Genomic DNA, 12,292 nt, shown 5'->3' on the forward strand with positions numbered 1-12,292 from the left:
GTGCAGAGGATACGCTGACAAGGAAATTGGATGTGTTATGCATTTAATTGTTAGGGTAAGGTATGATTAATGCATCCATAGGTGTCATTTGCGCTGGGGGCGCTGGGGACATGTCCCCACCACTTTTTGAAATGGCCAATTTTGTCCACACCACTTTTTCAAAGTCTATCTTATAAATATTCTGACAAATAGCATGCACAAAGAACACTGGTTTAGTGTCAAGATGTGCAATTTGGACATGTTAGTCAACCTTAATAAATAATGTAAAAAAACAGAGATTTAAATTACAGTAAACAGGAAAAGTTTGGAATTGTCTTCCTGTCAAAATCAGCTGGGTCACATTATCTGTCAGCTGACTGGATCCGACCAATAGGAACAGGTTAAAAAAAAGTATATTAAATTGTGTCATTTTTATTTCTAATACTGTAAATACATCCACCATCATGAATCCTCTTTTTTCTAATTTTCCAATAATGTGACTTCTAAAACCATTACATATTGTAGTACTCAAGTCTGTGTAGATCCATTTCAATTGTTTTGTTTCTTTAACTATTAAGCAGACTGCAACGCAATATTAAATAACGTCCCTGTCATAAAGTTCTACCAAAATCTCATCATCACACATCTCCTAACACTTCTGCCGGTGGTTTTACTCATATACAGTCTATGGTGTTTCTACATTAATAACATCTGTTTAAGGTATCAAGGCTTTTCCATCAAATATTTTCTTTTTGAATTACATTTGCTTAATTTGTGTGAATATACAAAGGAACTTTCAACTATGTTTTATGGCCAGATACTTGAAAACATAAAATAAATAACCTGTAATTTCAACATGCCATCTTGCCTCCCACCACACTTCATTTTGCCATGCTAGGAATCAAACCACCAACCCTGTGGTCGTTAGGCATCCGTTTACCCCTTCAGCCAAAGACACCAGTACATATTCCAGTCAAATTGTACAGGATTGGCTTCTACATTTATTAGGGTTATAAAGGGACGACAAGACATTATTGAGCACATTTGTTTAGACTCTTCACAGCGAGTGACTGTCAAAGGCTATCTTCACATCTGGAGCCGGGTTTCCTGAACATTAGAATAAACTGGACTTAAGCCTCCGTTGCTTTCCCATTGACTTTTCATTTCCGTTTCTTACTCCACAATTACCACAGCCTCATCAGTTCCATAAGATTAGAGCTGGAATCAAACCACAGACTTTCGGTTTGGTAGACATCCATTTACCCCTTGAGCTAAAGCCACCTGTAGAGGTTTCATGAAAAATCTTAACAGTTGGGCTTCTACATTTAAAGATCATAATTTGTTTTGACAAAACCTCAATATCTCAACTGCGAACTAAAGAAGCAAAGCAAAGCAGACACATACATTCGTTTAAAACATGTCTCTCCAAAATTCACTCTGCCATGCTAGGAATCAAACCACCAACCTTCTGACCCTTAGACACCCATTTAGACTTTGAGCCAAAGCATCCTGAACTTGTTTCAGTATAATTGTACTGGCTGGGCTTCTACATATATTAGGTTAGGGTTATAAGAGGAGAGTAGATATTGTAAAAACATTTGTTGAAACTCATTGTAAGGGAAACTTCTGTGTAGCAATCAGTGGCGACTGGTCATTAGGGGCAGGTGGGGCACAGCCCCACCTAGTGTCAGCAGAAAGTATTAAAATAATGATTACAACAAAATGCAAAAAATAAATTAAAAAATATATAAAATATATTTTAAGATCATGTTTAATCATCTGATTCGTCTGTACATTGCTGTTTTAGTATGTGTTCTTCTAATTAGTGTCTACAGTGTGTGCCTATTGAGCTGTTTAGAGCCATGTGGGACAAAACCTGATCCCTCCCTCTGACTGTCTAAGTGAACGGTGACTGCAAAAACTACACTGCGCATGCTCAGAGTATTTTCCTATTTAATGTGTGTGGCAAAAAATAATGACCATAGGGGCAAAGTGCTGCCATCCCCACCATACGTCATCTCACATAATTCAGAGCTGATTGGCTGTAAGTACGTGTGCCGCGAAAAGTGTGGTGTGTGAAGAGGAGGAGAGAGAGCTGCAGTGAGGCGTCCTAAAACCAGGAAGTAAGCTGCGCATGGCTTCCCTCCACAAAAAAGCAACGAGATTTCTCCATAGGATTTTAGAAAATAGCTCAAAATAAGATCTGTGGGAAACGTAGCTGTTAGATAAATGTACGTTTTGTTCAGCCGGATAATATCCACATGTCTACCCTACTTTTATCATTTTCGAATCAAAAATCTATTGATTAGATTAGATTTATGATAGACTTTTGAAACTACAAGAAGATAAGGAGGACTTTTACAAAAAAGTAATAGAGATTTTTGTCCAGAAGGATAGGCAAATGGACTTCATCTTCAAGTCAAGGTAAGACTGCAATTTTATTGAAAATGGGATCTTACTAAGAGAGAACAATTCAATATTTAAATGATAAAATTACATTTTGTTGGGTATCCTTCTGTTGAACTGTCTGTTTAAAAGTAATTGAAGCATCAGACAAAAAAAGCTTTTGAAAATAATATTATATTTTGATTTAATATATTTGTAAACCTGAAGAGTCAGTGCCAGAGCCTCACCAGCCATGAACCTCTCTGCAGAAGCTTATATATAGACATCTGAGTTTTTTGTGCCCCACCACTTTTGTACATATAGAAACGCCACTGGTAGCAATGCAGTGGGAGTCACCGACTCACGAAGGAGACACAGGACGAGCAGGAGTTCTGATGTCAAACACTGGTAGTTTATTACAAGCATCGGCCGGAGAATTCATACCACAAGTCACAGCAGCCAAAGGTTCTGACTGCACGGGTGCGTTGTCATGTCAATTCTGATCACCCTCTCATCTTGGTAGACCTTTTAACTAGCTTCACTAAGAGTCAACCCACATATTGGGGGAAGGTGTACGTGACCACCTGGAGGCACTGAATCACTTATTTGACTCTATGGCTCTGTGACCGAGAGTTGACCGGTCATAAAACTGATAATGTCTGATAGAGCCTTTTCTTATCAAGCTCCACATTTGTGGAATCAGCTTCCAGTTTGTGTTCGGGCGGAAGACACCCTATCCGTTTTTAAGAGTGCGCTTAAGACCTTCCTTTTTGATAAAGCTTATAGTTAGGGCTGATTAGATTCAGCCCCTAGTTTTGCTGATATATGCTTAGTTTGTCGGGGGACATCTTACTTCTTCCTTCTCTCTGTCTATACCTGTGTACTCTCATGTTCCGATTAACCCAGCTTCCCCACATGTCTTTCTTTTTGGTGTCTATATACGCCGGGATCCGGAGTCATGGATGGTCCTGCGGTCCTGTGTCCTGGATCGCGAGCGCTGGATCTTGAGTCGTGGCTGTGGTCCTGGATCATCGGTCCTGGATGGATATCCTTGTGGATTCATCTTCCTATTATACACACATGCATTTCCAAACATTTGGACTACCTATGTTGCAAATGTATTATCTTTTCAATTTACACACGGCATCTATTGCACGTCTGTCCGTCCTGGGAGAGGGATCCCTCCTCTGTTGCTCTCCCTGAGGTTTCTCCCATTTTTCCCTTTAAACTGGGTTTTCTTCGGAAGTTTTTCCTTGTACGATGTGAGGGTCTGAGGACAGAGGGTGTCGTATTGTCATACTGATATTCTGTACACACTGTGAAGACCACTGAGACAAATGTAACATTTGTGATATTGGGCTATATAAATAAACATTGATTGATTGATTGATAATGTCAGCAATTGCTGAAACTTCCCATTCCTTAAGACAGATAACAGACTTCGGCTTCGTCGTAAATGTCAACAGGCCGAAAGGTCAAATATCTTAAGTAAAGCCAAAATGAATCCCTCACATCATAAGTGACACTCCAATTTTTTACATCTGTTCAGAAAAAATCACGGCTACCAGGGAATCTGGAGTCAGGTTACTTTAATATGTCCTTTAGAAACAATGGAATTAAGCCTTAAATTCTAACAACAAAACGGTTAGCTTGATTGGGACACTCAGGCTATGACTTCATCTTTTCTCAACAATATGGCTTGGCTGAGAGGAAGAGCTGTTTTCTTTGATTCAGAAGGTGGTGGGTTGGTTCAATCCCAGCCATGCAGTTATCATGTTGATTTATCCTAGTGTGTATTGTGCTGCTTGTTAAATATTCATATACAGAACATGAATACGCCTGAAAACTCCCGGTACTGTAAGCTTTTAAAAATGTTATTGAAGAGAGAATAGTCACTGTTTTTTTCCTTGCATTGTGTACAACTTGACACAAAGCTTCCAAATAAAAGTGGGACTGGTCAGAGGAAGTGAAACAAAATATTCTAGCAACTGAAAGATATTGTTAAAGACACGTGCACTTATTGAAACCTTCAGAGCAATTGAAAGTACATTTGTTATAAATGTTGTATATCCAAAGAATACAAGGCTACCAAGCAAAACAATCGATTGTGAAATACGCACCGACACAGAAAATAAATGTAGAAATACAGTAAAGATAAATAATAATGTGTGTTCTGTTTTATTCTCTACTCGTATTTTTGTATTTATATATTAATTTCCATTTTCTTTCCCTTTCTTGTATTTATTTAGGGTTTTTATTCACAGTTATTTATTCTTGTATTCCTGTATTTGTGCATTTATTTTGTATGAATGTAATGTTCTGTCCCCCATACATGTGTGCTCGTAAAGGTACCACACAGGATCTATAATTTGGCGTTCATTCTTTTATAAAAAACATTGGTGGTCAAGAGGTCTATACATTGTTTTTTCACGTGGGTGCTCGAGGTTCAACACCCAGGAGAGGGACATCTTTGTCTTTTGTCTTCTACTATGCTGATGTTAAATCTGGAGAAATTGTCCCCACCGCTTTTTCTAACAGAGTGACACCCATACATGCATTACATAATGCACCTGGCCGGCTGTGTGTACAGAATGACAGTACACAAGTTCCAAGTCAAGTGGTTGCAAGAACCATAACCACATGCTATACCTTAACATTTACCAATCTCACACCTAAACATAACCATGGTTACTGCATGCCAGTTGTGCTGATAATAAAGAAATGTTTCCTGAGAGTATTTTGAGATCTAGATATGTTTAACAGCTGGTCTCACAGTTTAGCACATTGAGACAACAGAGACATGATCGTAAATTTTATTCCTAGTTTATTGTATGTATGTTGTCTATGTTAAAGTTTCATACAATTTACAGAAATGATTTTATCAGTGGAAAAAGTTTCCTTTTAATTGCCCATATTTATAAAATATGTAGGCAAAATTACAAAAACTAATCTTATAAGTCATAAGTCAAATGTCGCAATAGCTATAATTGTAACATAAACCTAAGAAGCTGTATAGCTTACATAAAAGATGGGGGCTTTTGGAAACACTGTCTAATGACGTAATCGATACCTGCAGCTAGTCCGAATTTCTTTTTACGAGTCAACATTTTAAAACTTCAAGGTCCCTTGGGGGCAAGTTTATTAACAGACAATAGTCCATACTAATGAATACAATACGCCATACAAAGCACAAGATTTATACTGTATCATTTAGTGTGCTCAATGAAGAGAGAAAACTTATATTTCGATCCCGTTTGAATTGTGCCATGAATTACACATGATGTTTATCAATCTTAAAAAATAATTTCCATGTCAAAAAAGTCACAGTTTGTCGTAAAACTGTTGAAATATAAGACTATGAAAAATACGCAACTAGAAAGACTACAAATCCCAGAGTCGCGTAAGTGACGTCATAACTGTTTTCCTCCACTAAGAGATAGCTAAGATCAGCGCCATATAGATAGAATCTATATCTATATGGCGCTGGCTAAGATAAGATAACTTTAACAAGATGCATGTGTGCTTAGTACCCGGTTGTTATGCAATGGGTCTTGCTCGTTCTTTCGCTTCCCGTCTGATGAAAGGACCAGGAGTGGCTGGATCAAGTAGCTAGCACGTTAGTTAGCATTACAGCCTTGTCATTTTTATTTGCCTTGGCCGCGATCCTTACGACCACCGCGGCGCAGCCGTAACGTGGCGCAGCGCGGCGCAGACAGACCCGGTGGAAACTGGGGGTAAGGGATAGATAGCCCAGTGGATAGAGCCGGCGGCCAGGATGCGGCGATCACATCGCTGGTTCAAAGCCCGGAATAGTTAAACTTTTAATCATTGCTTTTCAACTTTAATACTTTAATGACTGATAAAAGGCCTTCTCCGCCCAAAAACATGTCTAGCACTCTCTAGTCTCTTCTCAATAACCCAATACACACAATTATTAAACTTTAATTGCAAATAGAACATGATATTCAGTCTTAATGTGTGTGTGCATCGAATATTTTTCAAGGCAAAGATACGTTAAACCCACTGCAGCCTTGCACTTCGCCAGGAGAGGTCGCTGTCACTGAAGCTTCGAGAAATGAACCTATTTCCGACACAATTGTCCAAGTGGTTCGACCATGGGTTCGACGCTTCATTCAAAGCTTCATTTTGCCATCACTAAAGACAGTAGTGACGGCCATCTTGGTGACGTGTGTTGTTCTGCTAGACCGGAGATGTAGTTCATTGAGCGTTTCACGCAAACAAATGTGTAACTTCACAGTTGTACGAAAAAAAAAACATTTTACTTGCAAAATCATCTTTTAAATTGACAAACATCTATGTGTAATTTGTGGCACAATTCAAACGGGATCGAAAGATAATCTTTCTCTCTCCATTGACTTCAATACATAATTTTTCTGAAATAAAGTCCCATGGAGGTCCACCGGAAGGGGAGGGACTTCGCCACTCTATTTGCTCTTTTCCAGCCCTGTTTTTGCAAGGGCTGATTCTGCTTGTGCGCCACTTACAGGCCTGGCATATGTACTACAGCGTCTCCAGCGCTTTCGAGCGGTCTCTCATTCCCCTGATAGGTGGAGAGTTGCCCATATAGGCGGAGCACCCCTTTTCTGACGTCAGAAAAATTCAAATAATAATCAGCTCCGTTGCAGCCCCGTTTTTAGAGATGTGGGGTATGGAGGAAAAGAGAGAGGGTTGTAGTGCCGAGAGATAGGGAGTCAGAGGCGGGGCAAGGAAGTTGCAAAAGGGTACTTTATTATAGAGTAATTAAAGGAATGGTCCACTCATTAGATAATTAATCAAAACTTCAGTATTTAGTGAAACGTTATGTTTAAACCATACCCTGAAGAAATCAGCGATATTCCCCGGTAAATAATGATTTTATAGCTCTTTTTTATCAAGACCTGTATATTCCGTCTGGCCGCCGCCATGTTTGCCATTTTCAGTAGTCACGTGATGGTCGTGACGTCATCCATGCGTTCACTTTGTCAACACACGGAAATATGGTGGAGTATTTCAGTTCGGACTCGTCAGCAGAGGAACAAGTTTTGACCAATGTGAAGAGATTGGATGGGGGAATTCAGCCATACATATCAGTATGACAATACAACACCCTCTGTCCTCAGACCCTCACATCGTACAAGGAAAAACTTCCGAAGAAAACCCACAGTTTAAAGGGAACATGGGAGAAACCTCAGGGAGAGCAACAGAGGAGGGATCCCTCTCCCAGGACGGACAGACGTGCAATAGATGCCGTGTGTAAATTGAAAAGATAATACGATTCCCTCTCTAGCTTAGCATACTCAGCTTCGTTGTCCCTGGCCATAGAATCACGATTTTATGGGGCCGGAAAAAACTGGGGTAAAATACACACTAGCCGGTACTACGCTATATGGAAAGGCCACCAAAAACTGTCCTGGCCTGGATGCTAAAGGACGTTAAAACGGGGCTAGCCGCTGCAATGGAAATGCGCTATAACATACCTTATTCTTACTCCGAGCACTACTTCTGCTCCTCCGTCGCTTCACACTTGCAGAGGGCGATTTCTCAACTGGCCGAACTGGTGTCCTGGTCGGTGATGACACCAGAAAGACTGATGGTACTGCATCTCCATTGAGTAATGGTTGTTCTTTAAATCCCATGTTATGTTTGATCATACTCTCAGAGTAGTCGTCCGGAAATGTGAAATGTTCGCTGCATACATGAGCCTGTAAATCTCTCGGTTCGGGCCGGCCACATTTCGCTAGCCACTGCCTCCGAATGTACTTCTTATGCTTACCTTTTGGCAACAGATGGAACCGAGCATTCCGTGGATTGTTCCTATCCGAATTATGGCAACATTTCGCGATACAGTGAGGCATATTTGAAGAGAGAAACTACAGTAAATAACATGGAGATCAACGTGTCTTCGAAAACCAAACGCATGGATTACGTCACGTCCGGGAAATGGCGGCGCCCACAGTGTTGATGTTATTTCGGTATATAATCAGTTTAAAATCACTGATAATGTCATCGGATTAAAAAAAAAAAAAAGAGAGACTGGCAGAGACTGGTCTGTTTTATCGGATGATAATTTTAAAAAAATGAGTGTCATGAGCATACCATTCCTTTAAGGTCATGTTATCCGGTTGCAGTCCGGGAAGAAGAGAGAGAAGTCAGGAGGGCACACAACATATATAGTAAACACATAACATGTCCGTGTGGGAACAATATCCCCAACTGTAGTTCCATGTATGAATTATGAACCCATGTATAAATAGGTGGTCACCACACAAGCCCCCCCAGAATTCAAACATGGCAAAAAATACTCGCGTCCGTGGAGGAAGCACCACAGGGGCCGAAGAGGGTGGGGTCGCAGGTGAGGGCCGGGCCATGGAACGGGCCGACGAAAGGGGGCCGCAGGAGAGGGCAGGGGCCCTAACGAGGGCGAGGGCACCCCCACCGGGGGCGGGCCGGAACGGGCCGTCGTAAGGGGGCCGCAGTAGGTGTCGTGGCGAATGAAATCCCCGGAAGGACGGAGCGGTATCCCAGGGAGGAAGGAGCAGTCACCCCGGGAGGAAAGAGCGCAACCCGGCCGCAGACAGACGCACAGCGGTGGCGGGCACGAAGTCCTCGGCAGGCGTTGAGGTATCCCCGGGAAGCAGGAGCAGTCTCCCCGGGAGGAAAGAGAGCAACCCGGCCGCAGGCAGACGCGCAGCGGTGGCGGGCACGAAGTCCTCAGCAAGCGTTGAGGTATCCCCGGGAAGCAGGAGCAGTCTCCCCAGGAGGAAAGAGAGCAACCCTGCCGCAGGCAGACGCGGAGCGGCGGCGGGCACGAAGTCCTCAGCAGGCGTTGAGGTATCCCCGGGAAGCAGGACTAGGCCAGATAGGTTCCGGAGCGCGCCACCCACGGGCCGATGGCAGCATGGGCGACGTCCGAAACCGTTGAGGCGAGACGGGGTCCAGGGGTGCGCCACTCAGGCGCCGATGAAAACGTGAGTGGCGTCTGGAACCGCCGTCGAGGTGGTGAAAAAAATGTGAGTGTCCACACGAGGTTAACCGGCTGGTCGAACCTCCACTCCGGCACTGGAAAAAAAATGTTAACAGTCAGATGTTAACCGACGAATGTCGAAAGCCGTTAGCAGCTAGCCGTTAGCTGCCGCACGCCCCGAAAGAAACAAGCCCACGAGGTAGCAATCGGGTTGCTGGTCGACCCAGCAGGTCGTGCATCGTCCCCCTCTTGGATGGAAGGCCGATGCGGGAATGGCGAGCAACGTCCCCAGCTCTTCTGCGGGGCGAGCACCGAGCCTCAGTCCGCGTGCCGGTGGCAGCCACGGATGATTCCAAAAATCCCCGGCATTTCGAGAAAAAAAACCTTTCTTTTGCCGTGTTCGGGTCCGTCCCGGAAACTTCTCGAGACGTTGTCAGGGTCACCAGTGTAGTGCCGAGAGATAGGGAGTCGGAGGCGGTGCAAGGAAGGTGCAAAAGGGTACTTTATTAGAGAGTAATTAAGGTCATGTTATCCGGTTGCAGTCCGGAAAGAAGAGAGAGAAGTCAGGAGGGCACACAACATATAAACACATAACATGTCCGTGTGGGAACAATACCCCCAACTGTAGTTCCATGTATGAATTATGAACCCAGTGTATGGTCACCACAGGGTTGTGTTTTCTGACACCTGGTGAGTTCCCTGACACACCGGGGACACATATTCATGTATAAAAGACTGTACAAAAGTGCATTTTGCATGATAGGTCCCCATCTGGAGTAAATTTCACAATCTACTATTCAGCATACAAAGGGATTTCAAATGTGCAGCTTCTTTATCAGCTTTGATAATCAATAATTATAATCAAAATATTTTATATATTATTCTCAAATTGGCCAATCTGCACAATGAGTACTTTTACTTTAGGTACTAAGAGTATATTTCGACGCTAATACTTTTGTACTTTTACTTGAGTAACTTTTTGTTTGCAAGTATTTTGCCTGTCAGAGTATTGCTACACTCTTCTACTTTTACTTAAAGGTGGGGTAGGTAAATTTGAGAAACCGGCTCGAGATCGCTAGAATTTGAAAATACACAACCGGAGAAAATCTGCCACTTCCATAGAGCCCCTCCTCTAACACACACGAACGCGCACATGACCAATGAGGGCACGAGATAAATGTGTGCCCCGATGGAAGGCTGACAGGCCGGCTAAACGGATTGGTTGTACTTTTTACAGTATTACGGCTTCTACAGATGACATTTTTTTTATGGATTTTTTGTCAAAGCACTTAAGATATTCATTGCTATCGGGATGTTAAGAGCATTCCATGGAATATAACAAAAAGTGTATCTCGAGCCGGTTTCTGAAACTTACCTACCCCACCTTTAAGGACAAGATCTGAGTACTTCTTCCACCTTTGCATATCAGTGTTTGCCTTTTAGATATAGCCAGTGGCGTTTCTATATGTACAAAAGTGGTGGGGCACAACAAACTCAGATGTCTCATATATGTCTATATAAGCTTCTGCAGAGAGGTTCATGGCTGGTGAGGCACTGGCGATGATCTTCAGGTTTACAAATATATTAAATCAAAATATAATATTATTTTCAAAAGCTTTTTTTGTCTGATGCTTCAATTACTTTTAAACAGACAGTTCACCAGAAGGATACCCACAAAAATGTAATTTTATCATTTAAATATTGAATTGTTCTCTCTTAGTAAGATCCCATTTTCAATAAAATTGCAGTCTTACCTTGACTTGAAGATGAAGTCCATTTGCCTATCCTTCTGGACAAAAATCTCTATTACTTTTTTGTAAAAGTCCTCCTTATCTTCTTGTAGTTTCAAAAGTCTATCATAAATCTAATCTAATCAATAGATTTTTGATTCGAAAATGATAAAAGTAGGGTAGACATGTGGATATTATCCGGCTGAACAAAACGTACATTTATCTAACAGCTACGTTTCCCACAGATCTTATTTTGAGCTATTTTCTAAAATCCTATGGAGAAATCTCGTTGCTTTTTTGTGGAGGGAAGCCATGCGCAGCTTACTTCCTGGTTTTAGGACGCCTCACTGCAGCTCTCTCTCCTCCTCTTCACACACCACACTTTTCGCGGCACACGTACTTACAGCCAATCAGCTCTGAATTATGTGAGATGACGTATGGTGGGGATGGCAGCACTTTGCCCCTATGGTCATTATTTTTTGCCACACACATTAAATAGGAAAATACTCTGAGCATGCGCAGTGTAGTTTTTGCAGTCACCGTTCACTTAGACAGTCAGAGGGAGGGTTTTGTCCCACATGGCTCTAAACAGCTCAATAGGCACACACTGTAGACACTAATTAGAAGAACACATACTAAAACAGCAATGTACAGACGAATCAGATGATTAAACATGATCTTAAAATATATTTTATATATTCTTTAATTTATTTTTTGCATTTTGTTGTAATCATTATTTTAATACTTTCTGCTGACACTAGGTGGGGCTGTGCCCCACCTGCCCCTAATGACCAGTCGCCACTGGATATAGCTTTTATATTTTAATATACAGTACAGTATATGTATAACATTGTACATGCATACTCAAAAATGTGTATTATCATGATTTTGTCTCCCATACACCCTTTTCCTAATTGAAGATCTCCATAAATTCGACACTAGAAAAACCCTAACCCAAAAACAGTTGGATCAGGAAGTCATGAATTGCGGAAGTAAACAACTTTCAGCCTCTAAACACTAGTTTTGTGCATGTTTTCAGGCTGCTATATTTGCCATTAACACCAATATGTTGTTGTTGTTTTGTGCTAAACTGAATGTCTTGTTATCTTTATCGATTTGTAGCATATTTAGAATCCCTTAGTCCCTATGCCCATAGATGAATGGGAGTGTCCGGGTTTAAAAAAAAGCCATGGGCATTACAAAACACACCGGAAAGGAGGGGTTGTCTGTCCGT

This window comes from Pseudochaenichthys georgianus, chromosome 3, assembly GCF_902827115.2.
Source record: "Pseudochaenichthys georgianus chromosome 3, fPseGeo1.2, whole genome shotgun sequence".
NCBI classification, from domain to species: domain Eukaryota; kingdom Metazoa; phylum Chordata; class Actinopteri; order Perciformes; family Channichthyidae; genus Pseudochaenichthys; species Pseudochaenichthys georgianus.